Here is a 17989-nt window from a genome sequence, read left to right as displayed (position 1 = left end):
ATTTAATAAACCAACAGGTGCCACCCTTTTTACGGACGTTTGTGACGAGCTGGTAGCCAGGAAAACAAAATGAGCATATGTCAGCAAAGGGAGAGATTTGGGGTTCTGTGAGGAACAGGGCTAAATCGGGATATTGATTGAAGGAAAAAGTGAACCGAATTCAGATTGGTATTAAGACCAAGAATAATAGTGAAATATAAGGCCAAACCTGTGTTTCTCCACTGACGCACTTGAACAGTGTTTGCAACAGCCGCTGTCGGCATAGTCCTTGAGTGCAACCAGAAGGACCCTGTGCCGCCAGCCTTACCCTACTGGTGGTGGCAGTCGGAGGTGCCACCGAATTTGCTGATATTAATGCAGCGGCCATTGCTAAGGGGGCAATATGGAAACAAAACGTGTGATATCTACTGTGCATGAAGTGTGGTGTAGACAATTGAAGGTAGAGACACTATGAGAGTATGCTGGCCTACACAGTGTCAGTGAAAACACTGAAAATGTTCATCAAAAGGAGATTGTCATGAGCAGGTCCTTAGGGCTGGTGAAACGAGAGTTCCTGCTCTCCCTGTCACCAGCTTGCCATCCACGTCGGGAGTATCGCCCTGTTCGATTGGTGCTACGGTCAGCTCCCTTAAAACGACCCTAGGCTCATCTGGACATGAACCCGGTGTACTGCAGGCCGGAATTGTCATTATACTTGCAGTCCACTATTCTCCTTTTGGGGAACAGGGAGTTAGTTTTGGAATGTTTGTACAATCAAGCTGTGAACTGTGAAAGAGCTTGTTTATATCGTTGCCACCACATGAAGGCGTACGTCACCAGAACCTTTTAAGCTATACTCTTTTTATCTTTACTTGGCTCAGAACTGCCACATCTCCATCTTCAATGCTGAGTTGTAACAATAGATTAACACTAGAATATGATACTTGTTACGAAGAAGTGTCACGGAAAATATGTAGTTCCATGGTATTGATTTTTGCTTTCACTGAGCTATGTGAAATAAACTGCAAAGAACGAATATCTGGACGAAGATAACGTGAAAGCATTACAACACTTTGTTTCGATAAGTGCTGTCCGCTTGAGTCTTGATGTCAATGTCGAGAATTATACCCACAATATGTATATATATTATGAAAGTACAACAGATTGGGGTACTGGTCAAGCCGAAACCTTTATACGAGTACCTTCACATTGTACAGAGCTTCAGTATGCAGGAGACCGAGGATGAAATGGAGGGATGTGGTGGAGAGGTATATGAATGAGGGAAGGTGTGGGTTGCAAGAAGGGCAGCTAGATGGTGAAGGACGGGGTGATATGGAAGTTATATGTTCGTGACCACCCCCTTCGGGAATAAGGCGTGTGGCTAGACAGATGTAAAGATAGAGAGATAGATTGGATATACTTCCTCCATAAAGGCTGTTTATTGGCCTATCTTCATATCGAACTGTAAATCTATTTATTTGTTCATTTTAGCATTCACAGTCTTGAGGCCTGAAGAAATACTGAATGAAGTATCTAGCCATGAGAAAATGAGAATGTTCATTCAGTAGTATGTGGTGTGGACTGGGTATAATGCGCAAAAAGGAATATGAAAGACATTAGAAAGTCATTATGAGGTTGAATACAGTCTTGCCTCACACTGCCACACCTCACACCGCCACACCTCAAATACGCTGAACGCTGCCACAACCAATACTGCTACACCTTATATACTTATTACTACCACACCTCACAGTACCACAACTCATTGCTACAACACACACTGCCATAGTTCACACTGCCTCACTACACAATCCCGCATCACACACACTGCCACATCAGTCACTGCCATACCTCCCATCCACTACTCGTACAGTACATACCACAACGTTAGTGAAAGCGGAAGAGTAAACAGGGCTGGATGAAGAGCAGAGAGGGTAAATTAAACCTTCAGTATGATGACTTTTTTTTTTTGTTCCTGGTACATTCAGACGATTATATTCCGTTTAAGAGAAACTATAAAACTAGATGTTTAGTTAGAACATTAATCGCCCCAGTAACAGAAATACTAAGAGAAGTAAACTCTCTCTCTCTCTCTCTCTCTCTCTCTCTCTCTCTCTCTCTCTCGAACAACCCACAAACCCTCTTCCTCGCATTGCCTACTCAGTGTAAAACCATACAGGAATATCTGACCTTTCATGCCTGCCATCTTGCATTGGGAGCCAATGCGTTCCAGAGCAAGTGGTCAGAAGAAAAAATGGTTGATGAAAATGGGATGGCCAGTGGGAAAAAGAAACGATTTAGTAAAAACTAGTTACTCTGTACTTCATAAATCCGACGACATTTTTGACATGAATCACCGACAGATTATATTCAATTCAGGAAACATCACACTGGGATGGAGTTCATGAGCGATGGAAATCTCTTCGCCAGTTCGAAAACAACTCCAAGGCCAAAAAACATCGTATGCAGACAGCAGGAGAAAAGATACTTTATATTATGTCCCAGGCCTGAAGGTAGTAATATTTGGAGGTTAAGTGATTTTTGTGAATTTTAGAGAGAGAGAGAGAGAGAGAGAGAGAGAGAGAGAGAGAGAGAGAGAGAGAGAGAGAGAGAGACGTCTACTGGATGGAAGAAACCGTAATTACTGAAAGCGAGGTGGCCAGGGAAAAAAGAAACGGCATCATTAAAATGAGTTATTACGAGTAATTGGGAGCTAATTGAATTTCTAAAAGTGCGTCCACACGTGTGCTCAAACAAGTGCCGGCAACATGCAACGAACACGCTGCAAACATGTTGGGAACATCAGCGTCCAGATAATGTTGGCAACGTCATGATGAAGTCTCAGCTGCCTGGTATGGACCCACTTATCCCATCGCCTCTGCTCCCAGTGTTCGAAGCTGCACTGAAACATGTTTGAATACATCTGTCCAAATACTGCTGCAAACATGTTCCCGAACTTGTTGCCTGCCATTTTGCAAACATATGTTCGAGGGTACGTGTGGACTTGCCCTAAGGCTTAACTCTTTCGGAGAGAGAGAGAGAGAGAGAGAGAGAGAGAGAGAGAGAGAGAGAGAGAGAGAGAGAGAGAGAGAGAGAGAGAGAGAGAGAGAGAGAGAGAGAGAGAGAGAGAGAGAGAGAGAGAGAGTGTCGAGGTGTGAAAAGGAGTGACAGAATGCTTGTGTGTGTGTGTGTGTGTGTGTGTGTGTGTGTGTGTGTGTGTGTGTGTGTGTGTGTGGTCATAATTAACGAGGCTTAGCATAAGTGAGGGTCAGGGAGGTCACGTCACAGGGCAGGGTGATGGATGATCCAACTTAACTCACTTCACACACACACACACACACACACACACACACACACACACACACATCTTTCACAGCCGTCTCCCACCACACCTAACACATCAGTCATTGTCCTCCTTAACCCGCTCATGGTCTGGACTGTAGTCACACACCACAAAGCCAGTCAGGAGACAGGACGTGTGTGCTGGGCATTCCCCAGGTCCTGTCCTCCCCACTTACTGTTTTATAATCAGCCCATACACCACTGACCGGGCTAATGTATGGCCCGGCCTGCACTATATGTGCAGGGAATCTTTCAACGAACGAACGAACTTGACAGCTCGAGTACCTAGTCCCATCCAACGTCATATAGCTTTATAAGAGTAAGCCAGGAGCCTGAAAGGATTTATTTCGTAGATACTGACGACTCATTACGATTAAGCCTATAAGTATATTTTTCTTTCACTATCGTCATAAACATCACCATTATCAATAACAACCTCACCATTATTATCAACATAAACTTCATTATTGTCATCAACACTATGTAGAGCAGCAGCATTATCAACGATCAAAGTATCACCATTAATGTGAAAAATAAACAACAAGGACAAATGTGGAGAGTGAGAGCAGTGTGAGTATAAGTGGTTGGGGAATGGCTGGGAGAAGAAGAGATGAGAGGAGGGAGGAAGAGATCAGTAGGGCGGAAGTAGTGGGAGCAATGAAGAAGATCAAGTTGGGAGAGGCCCCAGGAATTGATGAAGTGTGTGGTGAAATGCTTAGGTATGGGGGTGAGATTGTTGTGGAGTGGATATGGAAGTTGTGTAGATTGGCTTGGGAAGAGGGAAGGGTTCCAGAGGACTGGAAATCAGGTATAATTGTTCCTTTATACAAAGGAAAAAGGGAGAGAGAAGTATGTGGTAACCATAGGGGTATTTGCCTACTTAGTGTGACTGGTAAAATATATGGTAGAATACTCATTGATAGGGTTAGGCATATGACAGAAGAGCTAGTTGGAGAAGAACAAGGGGGATTTAGGAAGGGAAAAGGGTGTGTAGATCAGATATTTGTTCTAAGATGTTTAGTGGAGAAGTATCTAGAGAAGGGAAGGAAAGTGTATGCTGCCTTCATGGACTTGGAGAAAGCTTATGACAGAATAGATAGGCAAGGTATGTGGAAGGTATTAAGAATATATGGAGTAGAGGGAAAATTGTTGAGTGCTGTGAAGAGTATGTACGAGGGAGCTAGGGTTACGGTGCGAGTGGACGGAGAGCTGAGTGAGTTCTTTGATCTCAATGTGGGACTGAAACAGGGTTGTGTGATGTCTCCATGGCTGTTTAATATATACATGGATGGGGTTGTAAAGGAGGTGCAGGGTAGGGCAGTGGATGTGGGGGTGGCTCTAATGAATGAGGGTGAGATTTGGAAGCTTCCGGTGCCGCTGTTTGCTGATGATACAGTACTGTTGAGTGAAGATGAATGGGAGTTGCAAGGTTTGGTGAATGAATTTGGGACAACGTGTAGGAGGAGGAATCTGAAAGTTAATGTAAACAAAAGTAAAGTTATGGTGTTTGAGAGGAATGAAGTCACAGAGTGTGCAGTGAGGTTGGATGGTGAGGATATGGAGAATGTGAGTGCATTCAAGTACTTGGGTAGTGTGATGAGTAAGGATGGAACTTTGGGGGATGAAGTGCGTGAAAGGGTACAGCAGGGAAGGAAGGTTGTTGGTACACTGAAAGCGGTGATGAGAAATAGGGAGGTGAGTATGGAAGTTAAGAAGTCACTGAATGATAGTATTGTGATCCCTACCCTGACGTATGGAAGCGAGGCATGGACCTTGCAAGAGGGGAACAAGTCAAGAGTGAGAGCAGTGGAAATGAGTTACTTAAGAGGAGCATGTGGAGTGACGTGGAGGGACAGGTTGACGAATGAAGAAGTGAAGGAACGCTGTGGGGTGGATGTGGATGTGGTTGAGATTAGGAGAAATACACTGAGGTGGTTTGGACATGTGAAGAGAATGGAGAATGAAAGACTGACTAAGAGGGTGTATGTAGGTGAGGTGGAGGGAGGGAGAGGGAGAGGTAGACCGAGGATGAGGTGGAGGGATGGAGTTGAGAGGTATATGAGGGAGGGGGGGGGGTGAGTTGGGGGGAGGGTAGTCAAATGGTGGGTGACAGAGCGACTTGGAGGCGTTTTGTCTGCGGCCACCCTGTGCGGGATTAGGGCGTCCGGCTATAGATATATAGATAGATAGACAAATGAGTTCGTATCTTGGAGCCTCCTATTCCTATAAAATTACGGTCCTTAATGTCTAAGGAAGGCGCTTGGCTATGTTTTTCTTAATAGGATGCAATTGCTCAAAGACCGTCACTGTGTCGTGTTGGGCGTGGGACACTGCAGAGGAAAAAAATATATATGTTTCAGCAATGTGGAAATCATATAAGACTTTTTACGCATCGACATACGTCATTCAGCATCCTGTGGCCGTGTGTAGATCTTGTGGTGATAGAGGAATGTGGTGTTAAAACAATCATGCAGTATGTTTAGTAACCAGAATAAAGTACTACCATATTTTTGTAACAGCCTCTCTCTCTCTTTCTCTCTAACACACACACACACACACACACACACACACACACACACACACAGACACACACACACACTAACATATAGGCTGTAATGACAGGAAGTTGCTTTGTCTTTTCCGCTATGTGTCATCATCAACATCACCATCAACATCACCATCGTCATCCAGAAACACTTCAGTAATGGACTCAGATGTCCAAGGCTCCTTCTGTTTTGAAGCCTCCAGACGATATTGTTACGTTTTGGATTTTTTTTTTTTTCTCTCCTTCCCTGCATTCCATTCCCTTCCTTCCCTCCGGTACCTTCCTTCCTCACTCTTGTCATTTCTTTTTTCCTCCTTCCTCCATCCTCCATTTACTGCCCTTCTTATCCCCTTTCACCTCCTCTCACGCCCATCTCCATCCTCCCTTCGCCTCTTCCCTTCCCCTCTCCTTCCCTCCGTCACCACCCTGTCTCCCTTCCATCCCACCTCCCCCCGTTCCTCTTTTCACTGTCCCTCTCCTGCCTCCCTCCTTCCCATTCTATTTTCCTTTACCTGGCCCTTCACCATCACCTTTTCATACCTCCCATCAGCATCTCTCTCTCATACCTTTCTCCTTTTTTTTTTTTCCCCTTCCTCCCTTCACCCTTCCTCTTTCCTACCTCCCTTCCCTCATCCCCCTTCCTCCGTCATCACTTTCTCTCTCCTATTACCCTCCTTTTCCTCCTTTCTTTCCCTTTTCCATCCCTACCCTCTTTCTCTCTTTCTTCCTCCTTTCCTCCCCTCTCCTCCTTCTCCCTTCACTATACCTCTCTCTCGCTTTCTTCCCCTCCTTCCTCTCTTCCCGTTTCTCCTTCCCTTTCAGCTGTCCCTCCCTCCCCCTCTTTCTTTCCCTCCTTTCCATCGCCCCTTCACTCCCTCCCCCTTTCACCTTTCCTTTCTTCTACCTACCTCCCTTCCCTTCCCCCTCTCCTTCGCCCCGTCACAACTTTTCGTCCCTCCTTATCATCCCCTATTTTCCTACTTCATCCTCTCTCTCTCCGTTCCTCCCCTCCCTCCTTCCTTCACACTCTTTCTCTCATTCTATCCCTCGCCTGCACCTTCCCCAGTCCGTCATAACACTTGTGTTTCCTCTGGTATAAGTGTGACAACAGATAAATAAATATAAGAAAATAAGAACAGCGTGTAGCGTGCCAGAAATAATAATAATAATATACCGAGATAGAACATTCTAAGGTAATATAAGCTCGACTGGAGAGAGAAAAATTTGTCTTCGGAGTGAGGGGTTAAGAACCATCAGATGTTTACGATTTTTTTTTCTAGTTTGAAAGGACAACAAAATAATTCAGAACTAACGAAACACTAAGAAACGATTCCTTGTTGAATGGACAGGAGTTGCACGATGTATACATGTCAGCTGCTATAGAGTATTACCAGCATTCATCGTAATTATCATCATCGATAAAAACTAGAAACGATAGAAAAGCAGACGTTGTTAAATGACACATTCATTCATCAGAAGTCTGATCCCGAAGATGTGAATGAAATTCTATCGATCAAACAGTGCCATCAAGAGGAGTGGGCTGGTCATCTACCTTTAGCCGTACTGGACTGCTGGAGCCTAGCCTCGGACCCCTACACCTCGGGGGGATATGAGGCTGACAATTTCCGTTTACCTCGAAGAACGAGTCATATCCTTTTATGAAGGTGGAGCAACTCTAGGAGCAATCCGGTTAGTCTGTAGCACCTAAGGATTTTCACACTCCATATGGTCCCGTATCAGTCTAGGAATTTTGTAGTTATTGTTTTAGAGGTTAATGTGTTTTGCTTCTTCCAAAATTTAATCTGTAATTTGCAGTAAAGGCGGGTTTCATGTGACATCCATTATCCACTTACTCCGTGTTGTGCAACATTCAGATGACTCTACACTGAGCGATAGGTCAGGGATTTCCTGCAACCCAGGAAGCCATTACTCCAATGGCTGGTAACAATATAACCACGAAGTGGACGCCTGGTAGTCCAGTAGTTTAAGACGCTCCAAGCGGATATCCCCCATAAGGGTTTATTTCGAGGACTGATTACTTTTGTTTCTGATATAAAGCCATATATGGATGAATGACTATTGTCGGTCTGTTTTCACCTGATGGAACTTGGTGACTTTCATAGTTGAATACTATATCGTGTTAGCATACAAGTCAATGAACTTTTAATTGTGAAGCAGGGATGAGTTTTCTTGGTCAATAGTCAAATCCACCTTAAAGTATGACAACATTTGACTATCAGTTAAGCTACAGACCATTAGTGAAGTTTGTCTGATTAGAACAAATGCACAGTAGTCATTCTTTCCTTAAATGTATGGACAAACGTGCTTTTGAGACTCCCAGTGCAACGAGAAGGGGGCACTTAAAGTGGATAAGACGAAAAGGTAAGACATACGTTTATTGTCTGGATGCCAAGAAGACAGCATACACGTATAGCTTAGGGATAATGAAGGAGAGGACGAAATGAGGTTATAGACTGAGGATAAGGAAGGCAGAAATGAGGAAGAATGGATTATAGTCGAGGATATGAAAGGAATAAAAGAAGGAGAAATGATTGCAATATAGTTTGGGAACAAGGAAGGAGATAGGATTACAGCTTGGGGATAATGAAGACAGAATATAGTTTGGTCATGTGGGGAAGGAAAATGACGGAAAAAGTACTAGTTTGGGGATAAAGAAAAAGGTAGGAACTTAATTTGAGGATAAGGAAGAGGCAAGGAAGAAGATGGATTTCTACCTCGCAGATAACGACGATAGAAAAGAAGATGCTGTGATTTTAGCCTGGATATAAGGAAGAGTAGATGTATTTTCGGGAATAGGATAGAGATGGGATTATAGTCTGGGTATAAGTAAAAGATATAGTTTAGGGATAAGAAGGCTGGGATTGTAGCTTGAGGATATAGAAACGGAAAGAGTTACATGGGTAAACGGAAGCAGGAATTTTATCAACCTGCTTCTTACATGTTGTGAATGGCGACTAAAAGAGGCGTAGTTATGTGGTGACAACACTGGTGATCACAACTCCAAACACTTATATTGCAGGTAGGTTTGTAATTGGGGGATTATTGTACCTAAAAACTGTATTTTCCGGTGAGTTGAGATCTGTTCTTGGATTTCCTAACTTTATATGGGTAAGTGGGTGATGATGACGATGAAACTCGTCCCAAATTGGTTAACTCAAATAAGCATGGTAACATGAAATGAACGCAAATAGAAAAGAAAAGGAGAGAGATGAGCTAACGTATGAAGGGAGGCTCGAGGCCTTGAGGCCCGACACTAGTAAGAAGTTAGTATCATAAGAAGAGACTATGCAGTAGATAAAGACTGATAGAAGATACTTGAGAGAGAAAACTGCAGCGGGAGGAATAGAGAAAATCAGGGAGGAATAAGAGGGAGGTAGATGGGTAGGAGCAACTTGAGACCTAGCGTAAGTAAATTCTTTTTTGTTCCTTCTCGGTATATCATATTGTCAGGACTACATATTATAATTACAAATCATAATAGATAGATAGATAAATAGATAGACAGACAGCCCTCTGCAGGCCTATCTATTATGATTTGTATTTATAATATGTAGTCCTGACAATATTTCATGGATCACAGACTTTTTTTTTTTTTGCTCGCAGCGAAGAATTTCATTCAGCTGAGGGAATCTGCTGGTTGATATGAGAAGTACAATTTCTTTAGCCTAACCTATTTTACCCGAATCTATGTTGTTTTACCTATCCAAAACCAATGTAACCTGCCGCACAATGATGGAATCTAAAATAAACCAGCCGAAGGAAACTTAATCTAACCTAATATCAGCAAAGTGCGCTATGTGAGCGCGTGACAAGCAAGCGTTTGTACTGTATACGTACACCTATCATCATAATTTCATCTTGGTGTAAGCTTTCAACATATCTGATGAGGTGGTTGAACAATAACAGAAGAATAATTATTGAACTAAAAAATGACTTCGATACGTTCTCTCTCTCTCTCTCTCTCTCTCTCTCTCTCCCACACACACACACACACACACACACACACACACACACACACACACGAGCGCGCACAATCAGCACATGAAAGTGAAATGCATCTCATACCTCGCATGTCACTTTCATTGTGCTTTAAATCGATTTCATGTTCATCATGTCAGTTGCAGCCCTCCGTACAGTCCCTTCGAAAGCTGGGATTCCAAGGGCCACATGAGTAAATATGTAGCTAAAAACAAAATTTATTGAATTTATCTACTACCTGCTAAAAGAATCTCCTCTCTATCTCAAAAGGTAGAAAAGTTATCAGCCTCTGAAAACCGTGTCTTGTCGAGCCAGGTAGGGTCGTGTCGGGCCGTTCATTTCTCAGCTGAACATATTGTAAACATCGAAGCGCTTGCTCGCTGAGTCGTAAAGACTTAATTAAGCCCATCCTAACCTAATCTGACCCAAAGGTGTGTGTGTGTGTGTGTGTGTGTGTGTGTGTGTTGAGGTGAGGCTCATAACTCGCAGCAGGCAGTGTAGTAATGAAGGTGAAGCAGAGACCAACAGTTTCTCTACCGCATGAATTTGCTACGTGGACCAAACCCTGCGTAATGTTATGAGGAACTGCACGAATAGAGTGTGATTCAGAAAAATGAGGAACAATTAAGAGGGATGGGTGGGAGAGGGAGAGTAATGGAAGGGGGAAAGGGGAGAAACTGAGGGGGCGGGGGAGAAACGGTGAGGAGATTGAATAAAGAAAGGAAAGGGTTGAAGACAAGTGAATTTAGGAGAGAGAGAGAGAGAGAGAGAGAGAGAGAGAGAGAGAGAGAGAACAAAGGAGGAAGTGACAGAGAAAGAGGGAGGGGTGACTGAGAGAGGAAGGTGGAAGAGTGGGAGAACGGCACGTTTTCATATGAATCTTAGAGTTCCCGAGTGTGAAATAGATAGTATAAAGAAGAGAGAGAGAGAGAGAAAGAGAGAGAGAGAGAAAGAGAGAGAGAGAGAGAGAGAAGAACGGAGGGCTGAGTGGTGGGTGGGGTGAGAGAAACGATAGGTGAAAAGATGGGAAGTAAGAGAGAAAAGCGAGAAAGAATTAGGAGTGGATGAGGATGGGGCAAAACAGGTGAAGGAGGACTGGGGCAAGGCGGTGGAAAGGGGATAGTAACCTGGGGAGGGCTTTAAGGGGGATGGGAAGGCAAAACGTGAGAGCTGCAGGGTCTCAGCGGGAAGCAACCATGTATGGGAGTGAGACGGGCCTCCGTAACAAAGAACTACCCCCCCCCCCACATATTGTATTATTATCGGACAAAATAAAACAAAGAAGTAATAGTGATTATGGTGGTGCTATGCGGAACGGAAACACGACTTTCGAATGTATATTAATTCAGTATACAGTACGTATGAGTGTATACCTGCTAATGTATGGATTAAAACATACAGTTCTTATACATCAAAATGCCAACACTCACAGTAACGATAATACTCCAACTTAACAACGATTGCTGTTCCATTTCATCTTAGTTATTTTCCAAGTGCAACAGATTAGAGGGTTAAAGTAATAACTAAAAGATTCATCGTACGTATTACAAAGGCTCATCACTCTTGATGCGACTGTGCACCAATTAGTACTGAGGCACTGAGAATGTGAGAATGTTCTAGTTATGAAAACAGGCCGAACATAGAAAAGATGACAACGAAGCCTGAGAAAAAGTTGTGTGAACGGCTCCCCGGTTTCATAATTCTAGCAAATATTTACATATATGCGAATATAGGTTTTACGGTGCTAGTGAGGGACACCTTCATGTGGTGGTATCGATATAACCGGTTGGCTTGACCTACTGATTATTCAAAGGTCCTTCAGTTACTTTCTTATACCCTGAAGGAGAAGGGCAATTTATGCTTACGGCCCACAGGGTTCGCGTCTCAGATGGTTTTGGCGCCTTCGCAGCGGTCTTTTTGTATGTCTGTTGATGAATTATACATAAAGCATATAGATGTTTATAATTACTAAAGTCTAACCTAAGGTGAATAAAATACACTGAAGAAACCCAGACCAAAATATAAAATACGTCACCATAAGGAAGGGGTTAATCTATCTCCTGTTTGTTTCCGAATGATGTGATTATATTCCGATTTCAATTACACGTGCCTGTTGTTGCTGCCTCAGGCTCATCTGAAACGTGAGCCCAGTGTGCTTAAGTTGCCCTACTGAAGTACACCAACCTCTCTCCGGAGGAAAAGGAAGTATAACCAGGTAGTTGAGTCGTCCATTTATATTGGTACCATGGCATGAAGGCGTCCCTTTCCAGCACCACTTCATCTCCTTCGTGTAATAAATAGCATCTCCCCTGTCCCTGCTGTTTGACTATCCAGTACAAAAGGCAAATATCGGGATTAGCAAATTTCACCATATTGGTGTCAGTAAGCACTACTACCACCGTCGCTACCAAGACCACCACCACCACCATCATCTTCATACACCTACCTTTGACTGTTATAAATGGGGTGGTGCCAGTGGCATCACTTCCTTGGGGATCCCCTAGTAGTTCAACTGTCCCAGCTTTCCCATCCCAATGGAGTGTGGTGCCCCAGCGCTGCTGCCGTCGCTGATCCACCTAGAGGGCAGTGACCACGGTGCTGATCTATCTCACACGAAGATCCGATGAGGGCGATTGGTTTCGCCCATTGCTCCGGTGCTCCTCCTCAGTGCCACCGCAGGCAACTCAGCAACAACACACAACAGCAGCAGCAGCAACAACAACAACAACAACTACATTAGTCAATGGAGTGGGATCGATCCAGAAACAAACACACAAACACACCTGATATCACTCCACAGCTCAGAAGAGCATATCAACCTTCACAGCCCAAGAAACCTGACTTAAAATTTTGCATAACTTTTCACAGCAGGGCACAGCACGCCTTACCTACAGACGGTTTGTTTTCACCTGACGGGACTGAACCACATCCAGCACTTCAATTTTAAGTGGTGGTTGCATGAAATTTCTTAAGCCGTTGTTGTGAGGTTGGAATGAGTCTGCTTGGTTACCAGTCCAGTCTTTCATCCAGTCTGGCTACATTTGGCCATCACCTCAAGTCAAAGGGGTTGAGATAGATTACAACAAACGTGCTACAGTCACTCCTGAACAGGTGATGTGTAAGGAACACGAGGGAGAGGGGAAGGAATGGACACTAATGGAGAGGGAACACAGTATTAAGAATTTTAAAGCAAAGCACAGCACAGAGCAGCGCAGCACAGCACAGCAAAGCACAGTATGCCTAACATAAATTTTCACGGTACACTATATCACACCTGACCATAATTCACAATACATCTCTCTGCATCATCCTTCATAATATAACAGTCTTGACTTCAGTTTCCACATTACATTTAACAGCACAGCACAGAACAGCAAACAGAACATCAGAGCACAGAACCGATGGGGAGAGACTGGAAGAACGGACTAATGCAAGAACTATCGTATGGCCTCAACAATTGAAGAAGATCCAACGGTGCAACACAATACCACAGAACTGGACAGTGCAGTCCAGCAGGGCACAGCATAGCATAACAAAGTACGACGTAGCACAGGTATGGAAGAAATAACAGTTTTTAGGCACAAGTTTTACCCCTATATATTACCACATGACTGAGGCAATATAAAGAGTAATACTTAACATATGGCGTCGCCCTAAACTTCACGGCCATTATATCTAACGTGCCTGCCCGCTGAGCCTATGTCCCTAGACTCATGATTATTATTATTTTTTTCTTGTAGCTGATTATTACCTCGAAAGGGTCGGAGTCCGACGGGGTACTGTTTTTCGTCGTTTCTTGGTTTGTTTGTTTCTTTGTTTGTTAGCAATAGTACGGAAAAACGGCCGAAGGAAACTGCATGAAACTTTCAGGAAATGTGTGCACGTCTCCCAAAAGGAAGTGATTAGAGTTTGGATGTAATCGAGTGACCCTGAAAGGTCAAAATCAAGGTCACGTATTTTCAGAGTATTATAACTTAATACCAGTTGAAGATACAGATACTCGTATTTAGTATTATCAACATACAGGAACTCTCATATGGGCTTTAATTGGCACCAAGACTTTTGACCTTGAGTGACCTTGAAAGGTCAAACTCATGGTCACTGATATTCAGGGGGCTATACCTCGAAAATGGCTGCAGATAGATATTTGCTATTATCAACATATAGGAAGTTCCATATGGGCTTTCAACTGGTATCATGATATTTGACCTTAAGTGACCTTGAAAGGTAACACTCAAGATCACGGATATTCAGGGGGCTATACCTATAAACTGGTTGCATATAGATATTTGCTATTATCAACATATACGAAGTCCCATATGGACTTTCCATATGTTGATAATAGTACAGTAAATCTCTATCTCCATCCAGTTTCGAGTTATAGTCTGCTGAATATCCGTGACCTTGAGTTTGACTTTTCATTGCCACTCAAGGTCAAAGGTCTTGGTGTCAAATGAAAGCCCATATGAAAATTTCTGTATGTTGTTAATAGTAAATATATCTTTAATCGCTTTCAAGTTATAGCCCTCTGAAAATCCGTGACATTGATTTTGACCTATCATGGTCACTTATTACCTCCAAAATTTAATAATATCCTTTTGAGACCAATGCCCAGATATTCTGAAAGTTTCATGTAATTTCATTCTTCCGTTTTTCCGTAATGTAGCTAACAAACAAAGAAACAAGGAAACGACCAAAAACAACATCTCGCCGGACTCCGTCCCGGGCAAGCTAACACTAGATTCCTAGCAGCAGTTATCAAAGATCATATAGCACTAATTCAAAGCAAAGGTATATGAGTAGCAGTGGAATACAACGGGAAAAGGAAACTTAAAAACGGTCTTGGTATAGGAGTGGCCTTGGTGTTGAAATGGTCTTAGAGTAGATATTGCCTTGGTGATGAAATGGTCTTGGCTTAGTAGTGTCCTTGGTGTTGAAATGGTCTTGGCGTTGAGAAGACCTTGTATAAAAGTGGCCTTGGCGTTGAAATCGCCTTAGTGTGAATGGATCTTGGCGTTGAAATGGTCTTGGGATAGAGGAGGCCTTGGCATTGAAGTGGTTTTGGCGTAGAAATGGTCTTGGCATTTGAATGGTTTTGGCGTAGAAATGACAATAAAGAGTTGAAAGGTTTGACCCAGGAAGGAAGAGTCAGCTTCAAAGTTAGGTCGTCAAACTATCCATGTCATGAAGCCAAATGTCTAACCTGACTGGAGTGGTGAGAAAACAGAGGTCGGAAGAAACAAACAAATATCATGAAGAGAGGTAGAACAGAAGAGAAGAGGAGGACAGTAAGTTCAGAAAGACTGGAGACAAACAGGCCCCTTTCATAGCCTCTTACGACGAGCTAGATCACTGGGGAGGCATTGTTTAACCCTTTAGCCCCCACCCCAGAGGGTAAGAAGGATTATAACTAGTGACATATGAGCTGAAAACAGTTTAATTACAAACTGTGGAAAGTATAGTAAATAGTAATACACAAATATCGTATGGAAAATATAGTACTGTAAATGTAAACACACTAAGATGGAGACGGGGAAAAAAGGGAAGAATTACATTACAAAGAAGTCTGTTGAAGGGGTTTTAAATAATCTAATAACAAAGGGATATTGGAAACAAGGAAAACGATGAAATACTACCAAGCAAAATTAAAGCTAGTAGAAAACCAACGATAAATAAAGGGGGTGGAATGGAGGATACGAGAAGAAGGGTTATGATAACAGGGAAGATGTTTTAAGAGAATTAAGAGCTTCATGTTTCAGTCCAGCGTACTAAGGACGAAATCCAAAGCTCACACTGACCGCAACCCATGGTTAAAACGCTCGGTTTCACTAGTAAAACGCAAGACGACGTCATAGTCAAATATAGTTTGTGGTGAAGAATTGGTCATATGAGATAATATCCAGGTCATCATTATAATCACCCAGCTCATGGGGGAAGTAAACTGGGAAGATGATGTTAAAATAGCAGGTTATTTAAGATCTATGATGACAAGAGCAGAGAATTAGACGAGGAGGAAAGGAACAGGGCATCAGGGAAAAAAGGTAGCGAGGGTGATGTACAACCTAAACAATAATATGAAACTAAAATACTGTAATTCAAGGCCTACAGAAATATTAGCTGAGAAATACTTGTAGTCGGGAAGCGGAAGATGATGGAGGGTGCATATGCAACTATCTATATATCTATATATCAATATGCTCGCATGTGTGTGTGTGTGTGTGTGTGTGTGTGTGTGTGTGTGTGTACACTAGCTCCCAAAAGTATCTTTAAAAAAAAGTACCATACATTCTGACAAATGGACGATGTATCTGACACGTGTTGCGTGACGTGGCAACAAAATTGGTAGACCTGCATGCTGGGGAGTGGTTGTCATACACCTGTATATGACCTGGGATTGCATATACCGTTTTCTAACTGACGTAATACTAATCACTTTGTTATACATAATATTTGATGTTATTATGATGACAAAATACTATTTAGTTTTAACATAGGCACGGTTACTCTTTCTATGGTTCATCAGTAATGCTTTCACGAGTGCCAGCACAAGGTTATCAGCACTCTAGATAAATAGTATACAAGCTCTCCCAGAACTGATATATTTTGAGAAAGTGTATATATAATATCTGTGATTATGACTCAGAGACATATGACACCCAGTATAATGTGAACGGCACAAAAATACTAGAGAGACAAGTAGAGGTAAACGAAATGTAAAGACAGTAAATTAACTTATCTGAAACTAATCCCCAGAGTAGCGAATAAACCCATTTGTCGCTGATACACCAGCCGTATTGTGGAGGTGACATGCGAGATTCATTCTTATATTGGACATTATATGTAAAATAAATACAAGGTAAGCTTGAACACACTTTAGGGGGCTCCTTTTATTCATTTAATAACCACTGTATCCACCGCCTGCATCCAGACGTCTGTTCAATCGACGCGGCACCTACTGTGAAGCTGTGCCATTCACGTAACGAAGCACCACACTACCTTCCGAAACCGAGATATCGCCACACACGGGTAGTATGTATAATGACGTGTGGTTAAAACTATCCTACATGCAGACCCTATAGGCTATTATTAACCTCTGCATTGGTAATCTATTTGTAGATGTTATAACGAAAGAATTGTGATGGGTATTTTTCTCATGCTGTTTAATAATCTGTGTTTCACTTACGTTCATGGGGGCCTGGATGGCTCAATGGTGGCGTGTGTAGCTCAAGACCATGAGGTAGTGAGTTCGCGCCCCACCCGAGTAGCTACTCAGCTGAAAGTTAGCGCTCTCATCACCCTATCAGGGCTATATGGTCTAATATAAGCCTAGCTCGGAGAATTCCTTCCTTCACTTACATTCGAACATGACAACTCAGCCCATCGCAGTCAGTTTTCGGGCATGGCAACTCTGCCCGTCGCAGTTAAAATGTTTCCCAAGATGCATTTATCACAGTATAATGTGTGTAATGGGTTATATTCTTTAACACAGAGGTATAAATATCGCTGAACTGTCACCATTTATACTTCGACGGATGTTTGCAGTCACATAGTGGCGTTGATGTGTTTATTAGCAGTACCACCCACGATACCTAACCATGCGTACCAACCGCACCGAGACAAGTGGCCGGGAATAATGGTTCATTCTGTTCATTATGCCATTCTTCGCACCACACTTTAAAGATACATCCATAATGACCGCTGTGAGCTTATATGGATAGTAAACATGAAGCCAGACATGGTATACTAAATGATGAAAGGTTAATATCAACATGAGAAAAGCTCACGATAAGACGTCAGTGTAAATTTTGCTTTGAGAATAAAGTTGTTAGGACAATGGTTTCTCCTGAATGAATTATTATTTTGAGGTAACCACAACAGTGAAATTTTTCACTCGCAGGATTTCTCCATTGCTGAGTAAGGTCGTCTGAAGATAACAGGAACAAAATCAAAGGAGAAAACGTAAACAGACTGAAGATGCTAAGGTGTACTCGTAGTTCAGATGTGATATCGAATCCAGCGTTTTATCGCCGTTATCATGGTGGTGGTGTTGTCTCAGGTTCATCTGAACTCCAGTATTTATACTCTCCTCCTGGGTCTCTCCGATCCACCAGACAAGATAATAAA

This window comes from Coenobita brevimanus, chromosome 13, assembly GCF_032717465.1.
Source record: "Coenobita brevimanus isolate Jiangsu-jjx chromosome 13, ASM3271746v2, whole genome shotgun sequence".
Classification (NCBI taxonomy): Eukaryota; Metazoa; Arthropoda; class Malacostraca; order Decapoda; family Coenobitidae; genus Coenobita; species Coenobita brevimanus.
This window is presented reverse-complemented; position numbering follows the sequence as displayed.